We start from the raw sequence: 22,995 nt of genomic DNA on the forward strand, positions 1-22,995 counted from the left end.
AGTCCATTACAGAGAAACCTGTTTTCCCTGCACTGCCTTGACGTTCAAGCCGAGGATCGACTCCCACCACGTGTGCACGTGGGACAGCCCTGTGGGAAAGCCTCGTGGGAAAGCCTCGTGGGAAAGACTCGAGGGAAAACCATAGATCCTTTGATCCACGTGGCGGACTGCGTGACACTGCTGCTACCGCTCTGGAGGAAAGCGCAAGTGCATGCCCGCATTCGAGACGAGGACTGACTCCCCTGGGGAGACTCCAGAAGTACCCCAAGATCCATGTCAGCACTTGAGAAGAACCCTCAGGTTCCGGCCCCGACTCCACACAAGGTCTTAGGCCCCGGCATCGACGGGAGAGGAATCCCGAGAGGCCCCCGAGGAACTCGCATGGGGACTGGCCTTTCCTGAGGCCACCAGAGCGGGTCCCTGAGGTCCCCGTCGTAAGTCGCGAGCACCTGCCGCAACTCGAGAAAATCCAGGAGGTTTTGCCCTCCAGGCGAGATGAGGCCCATTTCCGCTGAGGCTTCTCGAGGCCAATCACATGTAAAAACTGGAACTTCCAAAGGGTCCTTCACACCCTTGCTGCAACTCAAGAAGTTCCCCGACATACCCGTCTCCACTCGAGAGGAAGCACGTGGTGTCCCACACACATCCAGGGGAGCCCCGTTTCCGCCTCCTAGCTCGAGATGAGGGATCCTTTCCCTGTTTCGTAGGCAAAGAATTCCCGTCGTTCCCGTCGCATCTCAAGAGGAGGCGCTCTCCACAGGAAAGGCGAGAGGAACTCCAGGGTCGAGACACCATTCCAAGAGTCCCCCAGATATGTCAGTCCATTCCAGAGGAACCTGTTTTCCCTACACTACCTTGACGTTCAAGCCGAAGATCGACTCCCACCAAGTGTGCACGTGGGACAGCCCTGTGGAAAGCCTCGTGGGAAAGCCTCGTGGGAAAGACTCGAGGGAAAACCATAGATCCTTTGATCCACGCGGCGGACTGCGTGACACTGCTGCTACCGCTCTGGAGGAAAGCGCAAGTGCATGCCCATATTCGAGACGAGGACTGACTGCCCTGGGGAGACTCCAGAAGTACCCCAAGATCCATGTCAGCACTGGAGAGGAATCCTCAGGTTCCGGCCCCGACTCCAAACAAGGTCTTAGGCCCCGGCATTGACGGGAGAGGAATCCCGAGAGGCCCCAGAGGAACTCTCATGGGGACTGGCCTTTCCTGAGGCCACCAGAGCGGGTCCCTGAGGTCCCCGTCGTAAGTCGAGAGCACCTTCCGCAACTCGAGGAAATCCAGGAGGTTTTGCCCTCCAGGCGAGATGAGGCCCATTTCCGCTGAGGCTTCTCGAGGCTAATCACGTCTAACCACTGGAACTTCCAAAGGGTCCTTCACACCCTTGCTGCAACTCAAGAAGTTCCCCGACATACCCGTCTCCACTTGAGAGGAAGCACGTGGGTCCCGCCCACATCCAGGGGAGCCCCGTTTCCGCCTCCTAGCTCGAGATGAGGGATCCTTTCCCTGTTTCGTAGGGAAAGATTTCCCGGCGTTCCCGTCGCATCTCAAGAGGAGGCGCTCTCCACAGGAAAGGCGAGAGGAACTCCAGGGTCGTGCCACCATTCCAAGAGTCCCCCAGATGTGTCAGTCCATTCAAGAGGAACCTGTTTTCCCTGCACTGCCTTGACGTTCAAGCCGAGGATCCACTCCCACCACGTGTGCACGTGGGACAGCCCTGTGGGAAAGCCTCGTGGGAAAGCCTCGTTGGAAAGACTCGAGGGAAAACCATAGATCCTTTGATCCACGCGGCGGACTGCGTGACACTGCTGCTACCACTCTGGAGGAAAGCGCAAGTTCATGCCCGCATTCGAGACGAGGACTGATTCCCCTGGGGAGACTCCAGAAGTACCCCAAGATCCATGTCAGCACTGGAGAGGAATCCTCAGGTTCCGGCCCCGACTCCACACAAGGTCTTAGGCCCCGGCATCGACGGTAGAGGAATCCCGAGAGGCCCCCGAGGAACTCGCATGGGGACTGGCCTTTCCTGAGGCCACCAGAGCGGTTCCCTGAGGTCCCCGTCGTAAGTCGAGAGTACCTGCCGCAACTCGAGAAAATCCAGGAGGTTTTGCCCTCCAAGCGAGATGAGGCCCATTTCCGCTGAGGCTTCTCGAGGCCAATCACATCTAACCACTGGAACTTCCAAAGGGTCCTTCACACCCTTGCTGCAACACAAGAAGTTCCCCGACATACCCGTCTGCACTCGAGAGGAAGCACGTGGTGTCCCGCACACATCCAGGGGAGCCCCGTTTCCGCCTCCTAGCTCGAGATGAGGGATCCTTTCCCTGTTTCGTAGGGAAAGAATTCCCGGCGTTCCCGTCGCATCTCAAGAGGAGGCGCTCTCCACAGGAAAGGCGAGAGGAACTCCAGGGTCGAGCCACCATTCCAAGAGTCCCCCAGATGTGTCAGTCCATTCCAGAGGAACCTGTTTTCCCTGCACTGCCTTGACGTTCAAGCCGAGGATCGACTCCCACCACGTGTGCACGTGGGACAGCCCTGTGGGAAAGCCTCGTGGGAAAGCCTCGTGGGAAAGACTCGAGGGAAAACCATAGATCCTTTGATCCAAGCGGCGGACTGCGTGACACTGCTGCTACCGCTCTGGAGGAAAGCGCAAGTGCATGCCCGCATTCGAGACGAGGACTGACTCCCCTGGGGAGACTCCAGAAGTACCCCAAGATCCATGTCAGCACTGGAGAGGAATCCTCAGTTTCCGGCCCCGACTCCACACAAGGTCTTAGGCCCCGGCATCGACGGGAGAGGAATCCTGAGAGGCCCCCGAGGAACTCGCATGGGGACTGTCCTTTCCTGAGGCCACCAGAGCGGGTCCCTGAGGTCCCCGTCGTAAGTCGAGAGCACCTGCCGCAACTCGAGAAAATCCAGGAGGTTTTGCCCTCCAGGCGAGATGAGGCCCATTTCCGCTGAGGCTTCTCGAGGCCAATCACATCTAACCACTGGAACTTCCAAAGGGTCTTTCACACCCTTGCTGCAACTCAAGAAGTTCCCCGACATACCCGTCTCCACTCGAGAGGAAGCACGTGGTGTTCCGCCCATATCCAGGGGAGCTGCGTTTCCGACTCCTAGCTCGAGATGAGGGATCCTTTCCCTGTTTCGTAGGGAAAGAATTCCCGGCGTTCCCGTCGCATCTCAAGAGGAGGCGCTCTCCACAGGAAAGGCGAGAGGAACTCCAGGGTCGTGCCACCATTCCAAGAGTCCCCCAGATGTGTCAGTCCATTCCAGAGGAACCTGTTTTCCCTGCACTGCCTTGACGTTCAAGCCGAGGATCGACTCCCACCACGTGTGCACGTGGACAGCCCTGTGGGAAAGCCTCGTGGGAAAGCCTCGTGGGAAAGACTCGAGGGAAAACCATAGATCCTTTGATCCACGCGGCGGACTGCGTGACACTGCTGCTACCGCTCTGGAGGAAAGCACAAGTGCATGCCCGCATTCGATACGAAGACTGACTCCCCTGGGGAGACTCCAGAAGTACCCCAAGATCCATGTCAGCACTGGAGAGGAATCCTCAGGTTCCGGCCCCGACTCCACACAAGGTCTTAGGCCCCGGCATCGACGGGAGAGGAATCCCGAGAGGCCCCCGAGGAACTCGCATGGGGACTGGCCTTTCCTGAGGCCACCAGAGCGGTTCCCTGAGGTCCTCGTCGTAAGTCGAGAGTACCTGCCGCAACTCGAGAAAATCCAGGAGGTTTTGCCCTCCAAGCGAGATGAGGCCCATTTCAGCTGAGGCTTCTCGAGGCCAATCACATCTAACCACTGGAACTTCCAAAGGGTCCTTCACACCCTTGCTGCAACACAAGAAGTTCCCCGACATACCCGTCTGCACTCGAGAGGAAGCACGTGGTGTCCCGCACACATCCAGGGGAGCCCCGTTTCCGCCTCCTAGCTCGAGATGAGGGATCCTTTCCCTGTTTCGTAGGGAAAGAATTCCCGGCGTTCCCGTCGCATCTCAAGAGGAGGCGCTCTCCACAGGAAAGGCGAGAGGAACTCCAGGGTCGTGCCACCATTCCAAGAGTCCCCCAGATGTGTCAGTCCATTCCAGAGGAACCTGTTTTCCCTGCACTGCCTTGACGTTCAAGCCGAGGATCGACTCCCACCACGTGTGCACGTGGGACAGCCCTGTGGGAAAGCCTCGTGGGAAAGCCTCGTGGGAAAGACTCGAGGGAAAACCATAGATCCTTTGATCCACGCGGCGGACTGCGTGACACTGCTGCTACCGCTCTGGAGGAAAGCGCAAGTGCATGCCCGCATTCGAGACGAGGACTGACTCCCCTGGGGAGACTCCAGAAGTACCCCAAGATCCATGTCAGCACTGGAGAGTAATCCTCAGGTTCCGGCCCCGACTCCACACAAGGTCTTAGGCCCCGGCATCGACGGGAGAGGAATCCCGAGAGGCCCCCGAGGAACTCGCATGGGGACTGGCCTTTCCTGAGGCCACCAGAGCGGGTCCCTGAGGTCCCCGTCGTAAGTCGAGAGCACCTGCCGCAACTCGAGAAAATCCAGGAGGTTTTGCCCTCCAGGCGAGATGAGGCCCATTTCCGCTGAGGCTTCTCGAGGCCAATCACATCTAACCACTGGAACTTCCAAAGGGTCCTGCACACCATTGCTGCAACTCAAGAAGTTCCCCGACATACCCGTCTCCACTCGAGAGGAAGCACGTTGTGTCCCGCACACATCCAGGGGAGCCCCGTTTCGCCTCCTAGCTCGAAATGAGGGATCCTTTCCTTGTTTCGTAGGGAAAGAATTCCCGGCGTTCCCGTCGCATCTCAAGAGGAGGCACTCTCCACAGGAAAGGCGAGAGGAACTCCAGGGTCGTGCCACCATTCCAAGAGTCCCCCAGATGTGTCAGTCCATTCCAGAGGAACCTGTTTTCCCTGCACTGCCTTGACGTTCAAGCCGAGGATCGACTCCCACCACGTGTGCACGTGGGACAGCCCTGTGGGAAAGCCTCGTGGGAAAGCCTCGTGGGAAAGACTCGAGGGAAAACCATAGATCCTTTGATCCATGCGGCGGACTGCGTGACACTGCTGCTACCGCTCTGGAGGAAAGCGCAAGTGCATGCCCGCATTCGAGACGAGGACTGACTCCCCTGGGTTGATCCAGAAGTACCCCAAGATCCATGTCAGCACTGGAGAGGAATCCTCAGGTTCCGGCCCCGACTCCACACAAGGACTTAGGCCCTGGCATCGACGGGAGAGGAATCCCCAGAGGCCCCCGAGGAACTCGCTTGGGGACTGGCCTTTCCTGAGGCCACCAGAGCGGGTCCCTGAGGTCCCCGTCGTAAGTCGAGAGCACCTGCCGCAACTCGAGAAAATCCAGGAGGTTTTGCCCTCCAGGCGAGATGAGGCCCATTTCCGCTGAGGCTTCTCGAGGCTAATCACGTCTAACCACTGGAACTTCCAAAGGGTCCTTCACACCCTTGCTGCAACTCAAGAAGTTCCCCGACATACCCGTCTCCACTCGAGAGGAAGCACGTGGTGTCCCGCCCACATCCAGGGGAGCTCCATTTCCGACACCTAGCTCGAGATGAGGGATCCTTTCCCTGTTTCGTAGGGAAAGCATTCCCGGCGTTCCCGTCGCATCTCAAGAGGAGGCGCTCTCCACAGGAAAGGCGAGAGGAACTCCAGGGTCGTGCCACCATTCCAAGAGTCCCCCATATGTGTCAGTCCATTCCAGAGGAACCTGTTTTCCCTGCACTGCCTTGACGTTCAAGCCGAGGATCGACTCCCACCACGTGTGCACGTGGGACAGCCCTGTGGGAAAGCCTCGAGGGAAAGCCTCGTGGGGAAGACTCGAGGGAAAACCATAGATCCTTTGATCCACGTGGCGGACTGCGTGACACTGCTGCTACCGCTCTGGAGGAAAGCGCAAGTGCATGCCCGCATTCGAGACGAGGACTGACTCCCCTGGGGAGACTCCAGAAGTACCCCAAGATCCATGTCAGCACTGGAGAGGAATCCTCAGGTTCCGGCCCCGACTCCACACAAGGTCTTAGGCCCCGGCATCGACGGGAGAGGAATCCTGAGAGGCCCCCGAGGAAGTCGCATGGTGACTGGCCTTTCCTGAGGCCACCAGAGCGGTTCCCTGAGGTCCCCGTCGTAAGTCGAGAGCACCTGCCGCAACTCGAGAAAATCCAGGAGGTTTTGCCCTCCAGGCGAGATGAGGCCCATTTCCGCTGAGGCTTCTCGAGGCCAATCACATCTAACCACTGGAACTTCCAAAGGGTCCTTCACACCATTGCTGCAACTCAAGAAGTTCCCCGACATACCCGTCTCCACTCGAGAGGAAGCACGTGGGGTCCCTCACACATCCAGGGGAGCCCCGTTTCCGCATCCTAGCTCGAGATGAGGGATCCTTTCCTTGTTTCGTAGGGAAAGAATTCCCGGCTTTCCATTCGCATCTCAAGAGGAGGCGCTCTCCACAGGAAAGGCGAGAGGAACTCCAGGGTCGTGCCACCATTCCAAGAGTCCCCCAGATGTGTCAGTCCATTCCAGAAGAACCTGTTTTCCCTGCACTGCCTTGACGTTCAAGCCGAGGATCGACTCCCACCACGTGTGCACGTGGGACAGCCCTGTGGGAAAGCCTCGTGGGAAAGCCTCGTGGGAAAGACTCGAGGGAAAACCATAGATCCTTTGATCCACGCGGCGGACTGCGTGACACTGCTGCTACCGCTCTGGAGGAAAGCGCAAGTGCATGCCCGCATTCGAGACGAGGACTGACTCCCCTGGGGAGACTCCAGAAGTACCCCAAGATCCATGTCAGCACTGGAGAGGAATCCTCAGGTTCCGGCCCCGACTCCACACAAGGTCTTAGGCCCCGGCATCGACGGGAGAGGAATCCCGAGAGGCCCCCGAGGAACTCGCATGGGGACTGGCCTTTCCTGAGGCCACCAGAGCGGGTCCCTGAGGTCCCCGTCATAAGTCGAGAGCACCTGCCGCAACTCGAGAAAATCCAGGCGGTTTTGCCCTCCAGGCGAGATGAGGCCCATTTCCGCTGAGGCTTCTCGAGGCTAATCACGTCTAACCACTGGAACTTCCAAAGGGTCCTTCACACCCTTGCTGCAACTCAAGAAGTTCCCCGAGATACCCGTCTCCACTCGAGAGGAAGCACGTGGTGTCCCGCCCACATCCAGGGGAGCCCCGTTTCCGCCTCCTAGCTCGAGATGAGGGATCCTTTCCCTGTTTCTTAGGGAAAGAATTCCCGGCGTTCCCGTCGCATCTCAAGAGGAGGCACTCTCCACAGGAAAGGAGAGAGGAACTCCAGGGTCGTGCCACCATTCCAACAGTCCCCCAGATGTGTCAGTCCATTCCAGAGGAACCTGTTTTCCCTGCACTGCCTTGACGTTCAAGCCGAGGATCGACTCCCACCACGTGTGCACGTGGGACAGCCCTGTGGGAAAGCCTCATGGGAAAGCCTCGTGGGAAAGACTCGAGGGAAAACCATAGATCCTTTGATCCACGCGGCGGACTGCGTGACACTGCTGCTACCGCTCTGGAGGAAAGCGCAAGTGCATGCCCGCATTCGAGACGAGGACTGACTGCCCTGGGGAGACTCCAGAAGTACCCCAAGATCCATGTCAGCACTGGAGAGGAATCCTCAGGTTCCGGCCCCGACTCCACACACGGTCTTAGGCCCCCGCATCAACGGGAGATGAATCCCGAGAGGCCCCCGAGGAACTCGCATGGGGACTGGCCTTTCCTGAGGCCACCAGAGCGGGTCCCTGAGGTCCCCATCGTAAGACGAGAGCACCTGCCGCAACTCGAGAAAATCCAGGAGGTTTTGCCCTCCAGGCGAGATGAGGCCCATTTCCGATGAGGCTTCTCGAAGCTAATCACGTCTAACCACTAGAACTTCCAAAGGGTCCTTCACACCCTTGCTGCAACTCAAGAAGTTCCCCGACATACCAGTCTCCACTCGAGAGGAAGCACGTGGGTCCCGCACACATCCAGGGGAGCCCCGTTTCCGCCTCCTAGCTCGAGATGAGGGATCCTTTCCCTGTTTCGTAGGGAAAGAATTCCCGGCGTTCCCGTCGCATCTCAAGAGGAGGCGCTCTCCACAGGAAAGGCGAGAGGAACTCCAGGGTCGTGCCACCATTCCAAGAGTCCCCCAGATGTGTCAGTCCATTCCAGAGGAACCTGTTTTCCCTGCACTGCGTTGACGTTCAAGCCGAGGATCCACTCCCACCACGTGTGCACGTGGGACAGCCTCGTGGGAAAGCCTCGTGGGAAAGACTCGAGGGAAAACCAAACATCCTGTGATCCACGCGTCAGACTGCGTGACACTGCTGCTACCGCTCTGGAGGACAGCGCAAGTGCATGCCCGCATTCGAGACGAGGACTGACTCCCCTGGGGAGACTCCAGAAGTACCCCAAGAACCATGTCAGCACTGGAGAGGAATCCTCAGGTTCCGGCCCCGACTCCACACAAGGTCTTAGGCCCCGGCATCGACGGCAGAGGATTCCCGAGAGGCCCCCGAGGAACTCGCATGGGGACTGGCCTTTCCTGAGGCCACCAGAGCGGGTCCCTGAGGTCCCTGTCGTAGGTCGAGAGCACCTGCCGCAACTCGAGAAAATCCAGGAGGTTTTGCCCTCCAGGCGAGATGAGGCTCATTTCCGCTGAGGCTTCTCGAGGCTAATCACGTCTAACCAATGGAACATCCAAAGGGTCCTTCACACCCTTGCTGCAACTCAAGAAGTTCCCCGACATACCCGTCTCCACTCGAGAGGAAGCACGTGGGTCCCGCACACATCCAGGGGAGCCCCGTTTCCGCCTCCTAGCTCGAGATGAGGGATCCTTTCCCTGTTTCCTAGGGAAAGAATTCCCGGCGTTCCCGTCGCATCTCAAGAGGAGGCGCTCTCCACAGGAAAGGCGAGAGGAACTCCAGGGTCATGCCACCATTCCAAGAGTCCCCCAGATGTGTCAGTCCATTCCAGAGGAACCTGTTTTCCCTGCACTGCCTTGACGTTCAAGCCGAGGATCGACTCCCACCACGTGTGCACGTGGGACAGCCCTGTGGGAAAGCCTCGTGGGAAAGCCTCGTGGGAAAGACTCAAGGGAAAAACATAGATCCTTTGATCCACGCGGCGGACTGCGTGACACTGGTGCTACCGCTCTGGAGGAAAGCGCAAGTGCATGCCCGCATTCGAGACGAGGACTGACTCCCCTGGGGAGACTCCAGAAGTACCCCAAAATCCATGTCAGCACTGGAGAGGAATCCTCAGGTTCCGGACCCGACTCCACACAAGGTCTTAGGACCCGGCATCGACGGGAGAGGAATCCCGAGAGGCCCCCGAGGAACTCGCATGGGGACTGGCCTTTCCTGAGGCCACCAGAGCGGGTCCCAGAGGTCCCCGTCGTAAGTCGAGAGCACCTGCCGCAACTCGAGAAAATCCAGGAGGTTTTGCCCTCCAGGCGAGATGAGGCCCATTTCCGCTGAGGCTTCTCGAGGCCAATCACATGTAACCACTGGAACTTCCAAAGGGTCCTTCACACCCTTGCTGCAACTCAAGAAGTTCCCCGACATACCCGTCTCCACTCGAAAGGAAGCACGTGGTGTCCCACACACATCCAGGGGAGCCCCGTTTCCGCCTCCTAGCTCGAGATGAGGGATCCTTTCCCTGTTTCGTAGGGAAAGAATTCCCGGCGTTCCCGTCGCATCTCAAGAGGAGGCGCTCTCCACAGGAAAGGCGAGAGGAACTCCAGGGTCGAGACACCATTCCAAGAGTCCCCCAGATGTGTCAGTCCATTCCAGAGGAACCTGTTTTCCCTGCACTGCCTTGACGTTCAAGCCGAGGATCGACTCCCACCACGTGTGCACGTGGGACAGCACTGTGGGAAAGCCTCGTGGGAAAGCCTCGTGGGAAAGACTCGAGGGAAAACGATACATCCTTTGATACACGCGGCGGACTGCGTGACACTGCTGCTACCGCTCTGGAGGAAAGCGCAAGTGCATGCCCGCATTCGAGACGAGGACTGACTCCCCTGGGGAGACTCCAGAAGTACCCCAAGATCCATGTTAGCACTGGAGAGGAATCCTCAGGTTCCGGCCCCGACTCCACACAAGGTCTTAGGCCCCGGCATCGACGGGAGAGGAATCCCGAGAGGCCCCCGAGGAACTCGCATGGGGACTGGCCTTTCCTGAGGCCACCAGAGCGGTTCCCTGAGGTCCCCGTCGTAAGTCGAGAGCACCTGCCGCAACTCGAGAAAATCCAGGAGGTTTTGACCTCCAGGCGAGATGAGGCCCATTTCCGCTGAGGCTTCTCGAGGCCAATCACATGTAACCACTGGAACTTCCAAAGGGTCCTTCACACCCTTGCTGCAACTCAAGAAGTTCCCCGACATACCCGTCTCCACTCGAGAGGAAGCACGTGGTGTCCCACACACATCCAGGGGAGCCCCGTTTCCGCCTCCTAGCTCGAGATGAGGGATCCTTTCCCTGTTTCGTAGGGAAAGAATTCCCGGCGTTCCCGTCGCATCTCAAGAGGAGGCGCTCTCCACAGGAAAGGCGATAGGAACTCCAGGGTCGAGACACCATTCCAAGAGTCCCCCAGATGTGTCAGTCCATTCCAGAGGAACCTGTTTTCCCTGCACTGCCTTGACGTTCAAGCCGAGGATCGACTCCCACCACGTGTGCACGTGGGACAGCACTGTGGGAAAGCCTCGTGGGAAAGCCTCGTGGGAAAGACTCGAGGGAAAACCATAGATCCTTTGATCCACGCGGTGGACTGCGTGACACTGCTGCTACCGCTCTGGAGGAAAGCGCAAGTGCATGCCCGCATTAGAGACGAGGACTGACTCCCCTGGGGAGACTCCAGAAGTACCCCAAGATCCATGTCAGCACTGGAGAGGAATCCTCAGGTTCCGGCCCCGACTCCACACAAGGTCTTAGGCCCCGGCATCGACGGGAGAGGAATCCCGAGAGGCCCCCGAGGAACTCGCATGGGGACTGGCCTTTCCTGAGGCCACCAGAGCGGGTCCCTGAGGTCCCCGTCGAAAGTCGAGAGCACCTGCCGCAACTCGAGAAAATCCAGGAGGTTTTGCCCTCCAGGCGAGATGAGGCCCATTTCCGCTGAGGCTTCTCGAGGCTAATCACGTCTAACCACTGGAACTTCCAAAGGGTCCTTCACACCCTTGCTGCAACTCAAGAAGTTCCACGACATACCCGTCTCCACTAGAGAGGAAGCACGTGGGTCCCGCACACATCCAGGGGAGCCCCGTTTCCGCCTCCTAGCTCGAGATGAGGGATCCTTTCCCTGTTTCGTAGGGAAAGAATTCCCGGCGTTCCCGTCGCATCTCAAGAGGAGGCGCTCTCCACAGGAAAGGCGAGAGGAACTCCAGGGTCGTGCCACCATTCCAAGAGTCCCCCAGATGTGTCAGTCCATTCCAGAGGAACCTGTTTTCCCTGCACTGCCTTGACGTTCAAGCCGAGGATCGACTCCCACCACGTGTGCACGTGGGACAGCCCTGTAGGAAAGCCTCTTGGGAAAGCCTCGTTGGAAAGCCTCGTGGGAAAGACTCGAGGGAAAACCATAGATCCTTTGATCCACGCGGCGGACTGCGTGACACTGCTGCTACCGCTCTGGAGGAAAGCGCAAGTGCATGCCCGCATTCGAGACGAGGACTGACTCCCCTGGGGAGACTCCAGACGTACCCCAAGATCCATGTCAGCACTGGAGAGGAATCCTCAGGTTCCGGCCCCGACTCCACACAAGGCCTTAGGACCCGGCATCGACGGGAGAGGAATCCCGAGAGGCCCCCGAGGAACTCGCATGGGGACTGGCCTTTCCTGAGGCCACCAGAGCGGTTCCCTGACGTCCCCGTCGTAAGTCGAGAGCACCTGCCGCAACTCGAGAAAATCCAGGAGGTTTTGCCCTCCAGGCGAGATGAGGCCCATTTCCCCTGAGGCTTCTCGAGGCCAATCACATCTAACCACTGGAACTTCCAAAGGGTCCTTCACACCCTTGCTGCAACTCAAGAAGTTCCCCGACATACCCGTCTCCACTCGAGAGGAAGCACGTGGTGTCCCGCTCACATCCAGAGGAGCCCCGTTTCCGCCTCCTAGCTCGAGATGAGGGATCCTTTCCCTGTTTCATAGGGAAAGAATTCCCGGCGTTCCCGTCGCATCTCAAGAGGAGGCGCTCTCCACAGGAAAGGCGAGAGGAACTCCAGGGTCGTGCCACCATTCCAAGAGTCCCCCAGATGTGTCAGTCCATTCCAGAGGAACCTGTTTTCCCTGCACTGCCTTGACGTTCAAGCCGAGGATCGACTCCCACCACGTGTGCACGTGGGACAGCCCTGTGGGAAAGCCTCGTGGGAAAGCCTCGTGGGAAAGACTCGAGGGAAAACCATAGATCCTTTGATCCACGCGGCGGACTGCGTGACACTGCTGCTACCGCTCTGGAGGAAAGCGCAAGTGCATGCCCGCATTCGAGACGAGGACTGACTCCCCTGGGGAGACTCCAGAAGTACCCCAAGATCCATGTCAGCACTGGAGAGGAATCCTCAGGTTCCGGCCCCGACTCCACACAAGGTCTTAGGCCCCGGCATCGACGGGAGAGGAATCCCGAGAGGCCCCCGAGGAACACGCATGGGGACTGCCCTTTCCTGGGGCCACCAGAGCGGGTCCCTGAGATCCCCGTCGTAAGTCGAGAGCACCTGCCGCAACTCGAGAAAATACAGGAGGATTTGCCCTCCAGGCGAGATGAGGCCCATTTCCGCTGAGGCTTCTCGAGGCTAATCACGTCTAACCACTGGAATTTCCAAAGGGTCCTTCACACCCATGCTGCAACTCAAGAAGTTCCCCGACATACCCGTCTCCACTCGAGAGGAAGCACGTGGGTCCCGCACACATCCAGGGGAGCCCCGTTTCCGCCTCCTAGCTCGAGATGAGGGAACCTTTCCCTGTTTCGTAGGGAAAGAATTCCCGGCGTTCACGTCGCATCTCAAGAGGAGGCGCTCTCCACAGGAAAGGCGAGAGGAACTCCAGGGTCGTGCCACCATTCCAAGAGTCCCCCAGATGTGTCAGTCCATTCCAGAGGAACCTGTTTTCCCTGCACTGCCTTGACGTTCAAGCCGAGGATCGATTCCCACCACGTGTGCACGTGGGACAGCCCTGTGGGAAAGCCTCGTGGGAAAGCCTCGTGGGAAAGACTCGAGGGAAAACCATAGATCCTTTGATCCACGCGGCGGACTGCGTGACACTGCTGCTACCGCTCTGGAGGAAAGCGCAAGTGCATGCCCGCATGCGAGACGAGGACTGACTCCCCTGGGGAGACTCCAGAAGTACCCCAAGATCCATGTCAGCACTGGAGAGGAATCCTCAGGTTCCGGCCCCGACTCCACACAAGGTCTTAGGCCCCGGCATCGACGGGAGAGGAATCCCGAGAGGCCCCCGTGGAACTCGCATGGGGACTGGCCTTTCCTGAGGCCACCAGAGCGGTTCCCTGAGGTCCCCGTCGTAAGTCGAGAGCACCTGCCGCAGCTCGAGAAAATCCAGGAGGTTTTGCCCTCCAGGCGAGATGAGGCCCATTTCCGATGAGGCTTCTCGAGGCTAATCACGTCTAACCACTGGAACTTCCAAAGGGTCCTTCACACCCTTGCTGCAGCTCAAGAAGTTCCCCGACATACCCGTCTCCACTCGAGAGGAAGCACGTGGGTCCCGCACACATCCAGGGGAGCCCCGTTTCCGCCTCCTAGCTCGAGATGAGGGATCCTTTCCCTGTTTCGTAGGGAAAGAATTCCCGGCGTTCCCGTCGCATCTCAAGAGGAGGCGCTCTCCACAGGAAAGGCGAGAGGAACTCCAGGGTCGTGCCACCATTCCAAGAGTCCCCCAGATGTGTCAGTCCATTCCAGAGGAACCTGTTTTCCCTGCACTGCCTTGACGTTCAAGCCGAGGATCGACTCCCACCACGTGTGCACGTGGGACAGCCCTGTGGGAAAGCCTCATGGGAAAGCCTCGTGGGAAAGACTCGAGGGAAAACCATAGATCCTTTGATCCACGCGGCGGACTGCGTGACACTGCTGCTACCGCTCTGGAGGAAAGCGCAAGTGCATGCCCGCATTCGAGACGAGGACTGACTGCCCTGGGGAGACTCCAGAAGTACCCCAAGATCCATGTCAGCACTGGAGAGGAATCCTCAGGTTCCGGCCCCGACTCCACACACGGTCTTAGGCCCCCGCATCAACGGGAGATGAATCCCGAGAGGCCCCCGAGGAACTCGCATGGGGACTGGCCTTTCCTGAGGCCACCAGAGCGGGTCCCTGAGGTCCCCATCGTAAGACGAGAGCACCTGCCGCAACTCGAGAAAATCCAGGAGGTTTTGCCCTCCAGGCGAGATGAGGCCCATTTCCGATGAGGCTTCTCGAAGCTAATCACGTCTAACCACTAGAACTTCCAAAGGGTCCTTCACACCCTTGCTGCAACTCAAGAAGTTCCCCGACATACCAGTCTCCACTCGAGAGGAAGCACGTGGGTCCCGCACACATCCAGGGGAGCCCCGTTTCCGCCTCCTAGCTCGAGATGAGGGATCCTTTCCCTGTTTCGTAGGGAAAGAATTCCCGGCGTTCCCGTCGCATCTCAAGAGGAGGCGCTCTCCACAGGAAAGGCGAGAGGAACTCCAGGGTCGTGCCACCATTCCAAGAGTCCCCCAGATGTGTCAGTCCATTCCAGAGGAACCTGTTTTCCCTGCACTGCGTTGACGTTCAAGCCGAGGATCCACTCCCACCACGTGTGCACGTGGGACAGCCTCGTGGGAAAGCCTCGTGGGAAAGACTCGAGGGAAAACCAAACATCCTGTGATCCACGCGTCGGACTGCGTGACACTGCTGCTACCGCTCTGGAGGACAGCGCAAGTGCATGCCCGCATTCGAGACGAGGACTGACTCCCCTGGGGAGACTCCAGAAGTACCCCAAGAACCATGTCAGCACTGGAGAGGAATCCTCAGGTTCCGGCCCCGACTTCACACAAGGTCTTAGGCCCCGGCATCGACGGCAGAGGATTCCCGAGAGGCCCCCGAGGAACTCGCATGGGGACTGGCCTTTCCTGAGGCCACCAGAGCGGGTCCCTGAGGTCCCTGTCGTAGGTCGAGAGCACCTGCCGCAACTCGAGAAAATCCAGGAGGTTTTGCCCTCCAGGCGAGATGAGGCTCATTTCCGCTGAGGCTTCTCGAGGCTAATCACGTCTAACCAATGGAACATCCAAAGGGTCCTTCACACCCTTGCTGCAACTCAAGAAGTTCCCCGACATACCCGTCTCCACTCGAGAGGAAGCACGTGGGTCCCGCACACATCCAGGGGAGCCCCGTTTCCGCCTCCTAGCTCGAGATGAGGGATCCTTTCCCTGTTTCCTAGGGAAAGAATTCCCGGCGTTCCCGTCGCATCTCAAGAGGAGGCGCTCTCCACAGGAAAGGCGAGAGGAACTCCAGGGTCATGCCACCATTCCAAGAGTCCCCCAGATGTGTCAGTCCATTCCAGAGGAACCTGTTTTCCCTGCACTGCCTTGACGTTCAAGCCGAGGATCGACTCCCACCACGTGTGCACGTGGGACAGCCCTGTGGGAAAGCCTCGTGGGAAAGCCTCGTGGGAAAGACTCAAGGGAAAAACATAGATCCTTTGATCCACGCGGCGGACTGCGTGACACTGGTGCTACCGCTCTGGAGGAAAGCGCAAGTGCATGCCCGCATTCGAGACGAGGACTGACTCCCCTGGGGAGACTCCAGAAGTACCCCAAAATCCATGTCAGCACTGGAGAGGAATCCTCAGGTTCCGGACCCGACTCCACACAAGGTCTTAGGACCCGGCATCGACGGGAGAGGAATCCCGAGAGGCCCCCGAGGAACTCGCATGGGGACTGGCCTTTCCTGAGGCCACCAGAGCGGGTCCCTGAGGTCCCCGTCGTAAGTCGAGAGCACCTGCCGCAACTCGAGAAAATCCAGGAGGTTTTGCCCTCCAGGCGAGATGAGGCCCATTTCCGCTGAGGCTTCTCGAGGCCAATCACATGTAACCACTGGAACTTCCAAAGGGTCCTTCACACCCTTGCTGCAACTCAAGAAGTTCCCCGACATACCCGTCTCCACTCGAAAGGAAGCACGTGGTGTCCCACACACATCCAGGGGAGCCCCGTTTCCGCCTCCTAGCTCGAGATGAGGGATCCTTTCCCTGTTTCGTAGGGAAAGAATTCCCGGCGTTCCCGTCGCATCTCAAGAGGAGGCGCTCTCCACAGGAAAGGCGAGAGGAACTCCAGGGTCGAGACACCATTCCAAGAGTCCCCCAGATGTGTCAGTCCATTCCAGAGGAACCTGTTTTCCCTGCACTGCCTTGACGTTCAAGCCGAGGATCGACTCCCACCACGTGTGCACGTGGGACAGCCCTGTGGGAAAGCCTCGTGGGAAAGCCTCGTGGGAAAGACTCGAGGGAAAACGATACATCCTTTGATACACGCGGCGGACTGCGTGACACTGCTGCTACCGCTCTGGAGGAAAGCGCAAGTGCATGCCCGCATTCGAGACGAGGACTGACTCCCCTGGGGAGACTCCAGAAGTACCCCAAGATCCATGTTAGCACTGGAGAGGAATCCTCAGGTTCCGGCCCCGACTCCACACAAGGTCTTAGGCCCCGGCATCGACGGGAGAGGAATCCCGAGAGGCCCCCGAGGAACTCGCATGGGGACTGGCCTTTCCTGAGGCCACCAGAGCGGGTCCCTGAGGTCCCCGTCGAAAGTCGAGAGCACCTGCCGCAACTCGAGAAAATCCAGGAGGTTTTGCCCTCCAGGCGAGATGAGGCCCATTTCCGCTGAGGCTTCTCGAGGCTAATCACGTCTAACCACTGGAACTTCCAAAGGGTCCTTCACACCCTTGCTGCAACTCAAGAAGTTCCACGACATACCCGTCTCCACTCGAGAGGAAGCACGTGGGTCCCGCACACATCCAGGGGAGCCCCGTTTCCGCCTCCTAGCTCGAGATGAGGGATCCTTTCCCTGTTTCGTAGGGAAAGAATTCCCGGCGTTCCCGTCGCATCTCAAGAGGAGGCGCTCTCCACAGGAAAGGCGAGAGGAACTCCAGGGTCGTGCCACCATTCCAAGAGTCCCCCAGATGTGTCAGTCCATTCCAGAGGAACCTGTTTTCCCTGCACTGCCTTGACGTTCAAGCCGAGGATCGACTCCCACCACGTGTGCACGTGGGACAGCCCTGTAGGAAAGCCTCTTGGGAAAGCCTCGTTGGAAAGCCTCGTGGGAAAGACTCGAGGGAAAACCATAGATCCTTTGATCCACGCGGCGGACTGCGTGACACTGCTGCTACCGCTCTGGAGGAAAGCGCAAGTGCATGCCCGCATTCGAGACGAGGACTGACTCCCCTGGGGAGACTCCAGAAGTACCCCAAGATCCATGTCAGCACTGGAGAGGAATCGTCATGTTCCGGCCCCGACTCCACACAAGGTCTTAGGCCCCGGCATTGACGTGAGAGGAATCCCGAGAGGCCCCCGAGGAACTCGCATGGGGACTGTCCTTTCCTGAGGCCACCAGAGCGGGTCCCTGAGGTCCCCGTCGTAAGTCGAGAGCACCTGCCGCAACTCGAGAAAATCCAGGAGGTTTTGCCCTCCAGGCGAGATGAGGCACATTTCCGCTGAGGCTTCTCGAGGCCAATCACATGTAACCACTGGAACTTCCAAAGGGTCCTTCACACCCTTGCTGCAACTCAACAAGTTCCCCGACATACCCGTCTCCACTCGAAATGAAGCACTTGGTGTCCCACACACATCCAGGGGAGCCCCGTTTCCGCCTCCTAGCTCGAGATGAGGGATCCTTTCCCTGTTTCGTAGGGAAAGAATTCCCGGCGTTCCCATCGCATCTCAAGAGGAGGCGCTCTCCAAAGGAAAGGCGAGAGGAACTCCAGGGTCGAGACACCATTCCAAGAGTCCCCCAGATGTGTCAGTCCATTCCAGAGGAACCTGTTTTCCCTGCACTGCCTTGACGTTCAAGCCGAGGATCGACTCCCACCACGTGTGCACGTGGGACAGCACTGTGAGAAAGCCTCGTGGGAAAGCCTCGTGGGAAAGACTCGAGGGAAAACCATAGATCCTTTGATCCACCCGGTGGACTGCGTGACACTGCTGCTACCGCTCTGGAGGAAAGCGCAAGTGCATGCCCGCATTAGAGACGAGGACTGACTCCCCTGGGGAGACTCCAGAAGTACCCCAAGATCCATGTCAGCACTGGAGAGGAATCCTCAGGTTCCGGCCCCGACTCCACACAAGGTCTTAGGCCCCGGCATCGACGGGAGAGGAATCCCGAGACGCCCCCGAGGAACTCGCATGGGGACTGGCGTTTCCTGAGGCCACCAGAGCGGTTCCCTGAGGTCCCCGTTGTAAGTCGCGAGCACCTGCCGCAACTCGAGAAAATCAAGGAGGTTTTGCCCTCCCGGCGAGATGAGGCCCATTTCCGCTGAAGCTTCTCGAGGCCAATCACATCTAACCACTGGAACTTACAAAGGGTCCTTCAAACCCTTGCTGCAACTCAAGAAGTTCCCCGACATACCCGTCTCCACTAGAGAGGAAGCACGTGGTGTCCCGCACACATCCAGGGGAGCCCCGTTTCGCCTCCTAGCTCGAGATAAGGGATCCTTTCCCTGTTTCGTAGGGAAAGAATTCCCGGCGTTCCCGTCGCATCTCAAGAGGAGGTGCTCTCCACAGGAAAGGCGAGAGGAACTCCAGGGTCGTGCCACCATTCCAAGAGTCCCCCAGATGTGTCAGTCCATTCCAGAGGAACCTGTTTTCCCTGCACTGCCTTGACGTTCAAGCCTAGGATCGACTCCCACCACGTGTGCACGTGGGACAGCCCTGTGGGAAAGCCTCGTGGGAAATCCTCGTGGGAAAGACTCGAAGGAAAACATAGATCCTTTGAATCACGCGGCGGACTGTTTGACACTGCTGCTACCGCTCTGGAGGAAAGCGCAAGTGCATGCCCGCATTCGAGACGAGGACTGACTCCCCTGGGGAGACTCCAGAAGTTCCCCAAGATCCATGTAAGCACTGGAGAGGAATCCTCACGTTCCGGCCCCGACTCCACACAAGGTCTTAGGCCCCGGCATCGATGGGAGAGGAATCCCAAGAGGCCCCCGAGGAACTCGCATGGGGACTGGCCTTTCCTGAGGCCACCAGAGCGGTTCCCTGAGGTCCCCGTCGTAAGTTGAGAGCACCTGCCGCAACTCGAGAAAATCCAGGAGGTTTTGTCCTCCAGGCGAGATGAGGCCCATTTCCGCTGAGGCTTCTCGAGGCCAATCACATCTAACCACTGGAACTTCCAAAGGTCCTTCACACCATTGTTGCAACTCAAGAAGTTCCCCGACATACCCGTCTCCACTCGAGAGGAAGCACGTGGGGTCCCTCACACATCCAGGGGAGCCCCGTTTCCGCCTCCTAGCTCGAGATGAGGGATCCTTCCCTGTTTCGTAGGGAAAGAATTCCCGGCGTTCCAGTCGTATCTCAAGAGGAGGCGCTCTCCACAGGAAAGGCGAGAGGAACTCCAGGGTCGTGACACCATTTCAAGAGTCCCCCAGATGTGTCAGTCCATTCCAGAGGAACCTGTTTTCCCTGCACTGCCTTGACGTTCAAGCCGAGGATCGACTCCCACCACGTGTGCAAGTGGGACAGCCCTGTGGGAAAGCCTCGTGGGAAAGCCTCGTGGGAAAGACTCGAGTGAAAACCATATATCCTTTGATACACACGGCGGACTGCGTGACACTGCTGCTACCGCTCTGGAGGAAAGCGCAAGTGCATGCCCGCATTCGAGACGAGGACTGACTGCCCTGGGGAGACTCGAGAAGTACCCCAAGATCCATGTCAGCACTGGAGAGAAATCCTCAGGTTCCGGCCTCGACTCCACACAAGGTCTTAGGCCCCGGCATCGACGGGAGAGGAATCCCGAGAGGCCCCCGAGGAACTCGCATGGGGACTGGCCTTTCCTGAGGCCACCAGAGCGGGTCCCTGAGGTCCCCGTCGTAAGTCGAGAGCACCTGCCGCAACTCGAGAAAATCCAGGAGGTTTTGCCCTCCAGGCGAGATGAGGCCCATTTCCGCTGAGGCTTCTCGAGGCCAATCACATCTAACCACTGGAACTTCCAAAGGGTCCTTCACACCCTTGCTGCAACTCAACAAGTTCCCCGACATACCCGTCTCCACTCGAGAGGAAGCACGTGGTGTCCCGCACACATCCAGGGGAGCCCCGTTTCCACCTCCTAGCTCGAGATGAGGGATCCTTTCCCTGTTTCGTAGGGAAAGAATTCCCAGCGTTCCCGTCGCATCTCAAGAGGAGGCGCTCTCCACAGGAAAGGGGAGAGGAACTCCAGGGTCATGCCACCATTCCAAGAATCCCCCAGATGTGTCAGTCCATTCCAGAGGAACCTGTTTTCCCTGCACTGCCTTGACGTTCAAGCCGAGGATCGACTCCCACCACGTGTGCACGTGGGACAGCCCTGTGGGAAAGCCTCGTGGGAAAGCCTCGTGGGAAAGACTCGAGGGAAAACCATAGATCCTTTGATCCACGCGGCGGACTGCGTGACACTGCTGCTACCGCTCTGGAGGAAAGCGCAAGTGCATGCCCGCATTCGAGACGAGGACTGACTCCCCTGGGGAGACTCCAGAAGTACCCCAAGATCCATGTCAGCACTGGAGAGGAATCCTCAGGTTCCGGCCCCGACTCCACACAAGGTCTTAGGCCCAGGCATCGACGGGAGAGGAATTCAGAGAGGCCCCCGAGGAACTCGCATGGGGACTGGCCTTTCCTGAGGCCACCAGAGCGGGTCCCTGATGTCCCCGTTGTAAGTCTAGAGCACCTGCCGCAACTCGAGAAAATCCAGGAGGTTTTGCCCTCCAGGCGAGATGAGGCCCGTTTCCGCTGAGGCTTCTCGAGGCTAATCACATCTAACCACTGGAACTTCCAAAGGGACCTTCACACCCTTGCTGCAACTCAACAAGTTCCCCGACATACCCGACTGCACTCGAGAGGAAGCACGTGGTGTCCCGCACACATCCAGGGGAGCCCCGTTTCCGCCTCCTAGCTCGAGATGAGGGATCCTTTCCCTGTTTCGTAGGGAAAGAATTCCCGGCGTTCCCGTCGCATCTCAAGAGGAGGCGCTCTCCACAGGAAAGGCGAGAGGAACTCCAGGGTCGTGCCACCATTCCAAGAGTCCCCCAGATGTGTCAGTCCATTCCAGAGGAACCTGTTTTCCCTGCACTGCCTTGACGTTCAAGCCGAGGATCGACTCCCACCACGTGTGCACGTGGGACAGCCCTGTGGGAAAGCCTCGTGGGAAAGCCTCGTGGGAAAGACTCGAGGGAAAACCATAGATCCTTTGATCCACGCGGCGGACTGCGTGACACTGCTGCTACCGCTCTGGAGGAAAGCGCAAGTGCATGCCCGCATTCGAGACGAGGACTGACTCCCCTGGGGAGACTCCAGAAGTACCCCAAGATCCATGTCACCACTGGAGAGGAATCCTCAGGTTCCGGCCCCGACTCCACACAAGGTCTTAGGCCCCGGCATCGACGGGAGAGGAATCCCGAGACGCCCCCGAGGAACTCGCGTGGGGACTGGCCTTTCCTGAGGCCACCAGAGCGGTTCCCTGAGGTCCCCGTCGTAAGTCTAGAGCACCTGCCGCAACTCGAGAAAATCCAGGAGGTTTTGCCCTCCAGGCGAGATGAGGCCCATTTCCGCTGAGGCTTCTCGAGGCCAATCACGTCTAACCACTGGAACTTCCATAGGGTCCTTTACACCATTGCTGCAACTCAAGAATTTCCCCGACATACCCGACTCCACTCGAGAGGAAGCACGTGGTGTCCCTCACACATCCAGGGGAGCCCCGTTTCCGCCTCCTAGCTCGAGATGAGGGATCCTTCCCTGTTTCGTAGGGAAAGAATTCCCGGCTTTCCAGTCGCATATCAAGAGGAGGCGCTCTCCACAGGACAGGCGAGAGGAACTCCAGGGTCGTGACACCATTCCAAGAGTCCCCCAGATGTGTCAGTCCATTCCAGAGGAACCTGTTTTCCCTGCACTGCCTTGACGTTCAAGCCGAGGATCGACTTCCACCACGTGTGCACGTGGGACAGCCCTGTGGGAAAGCCTCGTGGGAAAGCCTCGTGGGAAAGACTCGAGGGAAAACCATAGATCCTTTGATCCACGCGGCGGACTGCGTGACACTGCTGCTACCGCTCTGGAGGAAAGCGCAAGTGCATGCCCGCATTCGAGACGAGGACTGACTCCCCTGGGGAGACTCCAGAAGTACCTCAAGATCCATGTCAGCACTGGAGAGGAATCCTCAGGTCCGGCCCCGACTCCACACAAGGTCTTAGGCCCCGGCATCGACGGGAGAGGAATCCCGAGAGGCCCCCGAGGAACTCGCATGGGGACTGGCCTTTCCTGAGGCCACCAGAGCGGGTCCCTGAGGTCCCCGTCGTAAGTCGAGAGCACCTGCCGCAACTCGAGAAAATCCAGGAGGTTTTGCCCTCCAGGCGAGATGAGGCCCATTTCCGCTGAGGCTTCTCGAGGCCAATCACATCTAACCACTGGAACTTCCAAAGGGTCCTTCACACCCTTGCTGCAACTCAAGAAGTTCCCCGACATACCCGTCTTCACTCGAGAGGAAGCACCTGGTGTCCCGCACACATCCAGGGGAGCCCCGTTTCGCCTCCTAGCTCGAAATGAGGGATCCTTTCCCTGTTTCGTAGGGAAAGAATTCCCGGCGTTCCCGTCGCATCTCAAGAGGAGGCGCTCTCCACAGGAAAGGCGAGAGGAACTCCAGGGTCGTGCCACCATTCCAAGAGTCCCCCAGATGTGTCAGTCCATTCCAGAGGAACCTGTTTTCCCTGCACTGCCTTGACGTTCAAGCCGAGGATCGACTCCCACCACGTGTGCACGTGGGACAGCCCTGTGGGAAAGCCTCGTGGGAA

This window comes from Ovis canadensis, chromosome 25 (genome assembly GCF_042477335.2).
Source record: "Ovis canadensis isolate MfBH-ARS-UI-01 breed Bighorn chromosome 25, ARS-UI_OviCan_v2, whole genome shotgun sequence".
NCBI lineage: Eukaryota > Metazoa > Chordata > Mammalia > Artiodactyla > Bovidae > Ovis > Ovis canadensis.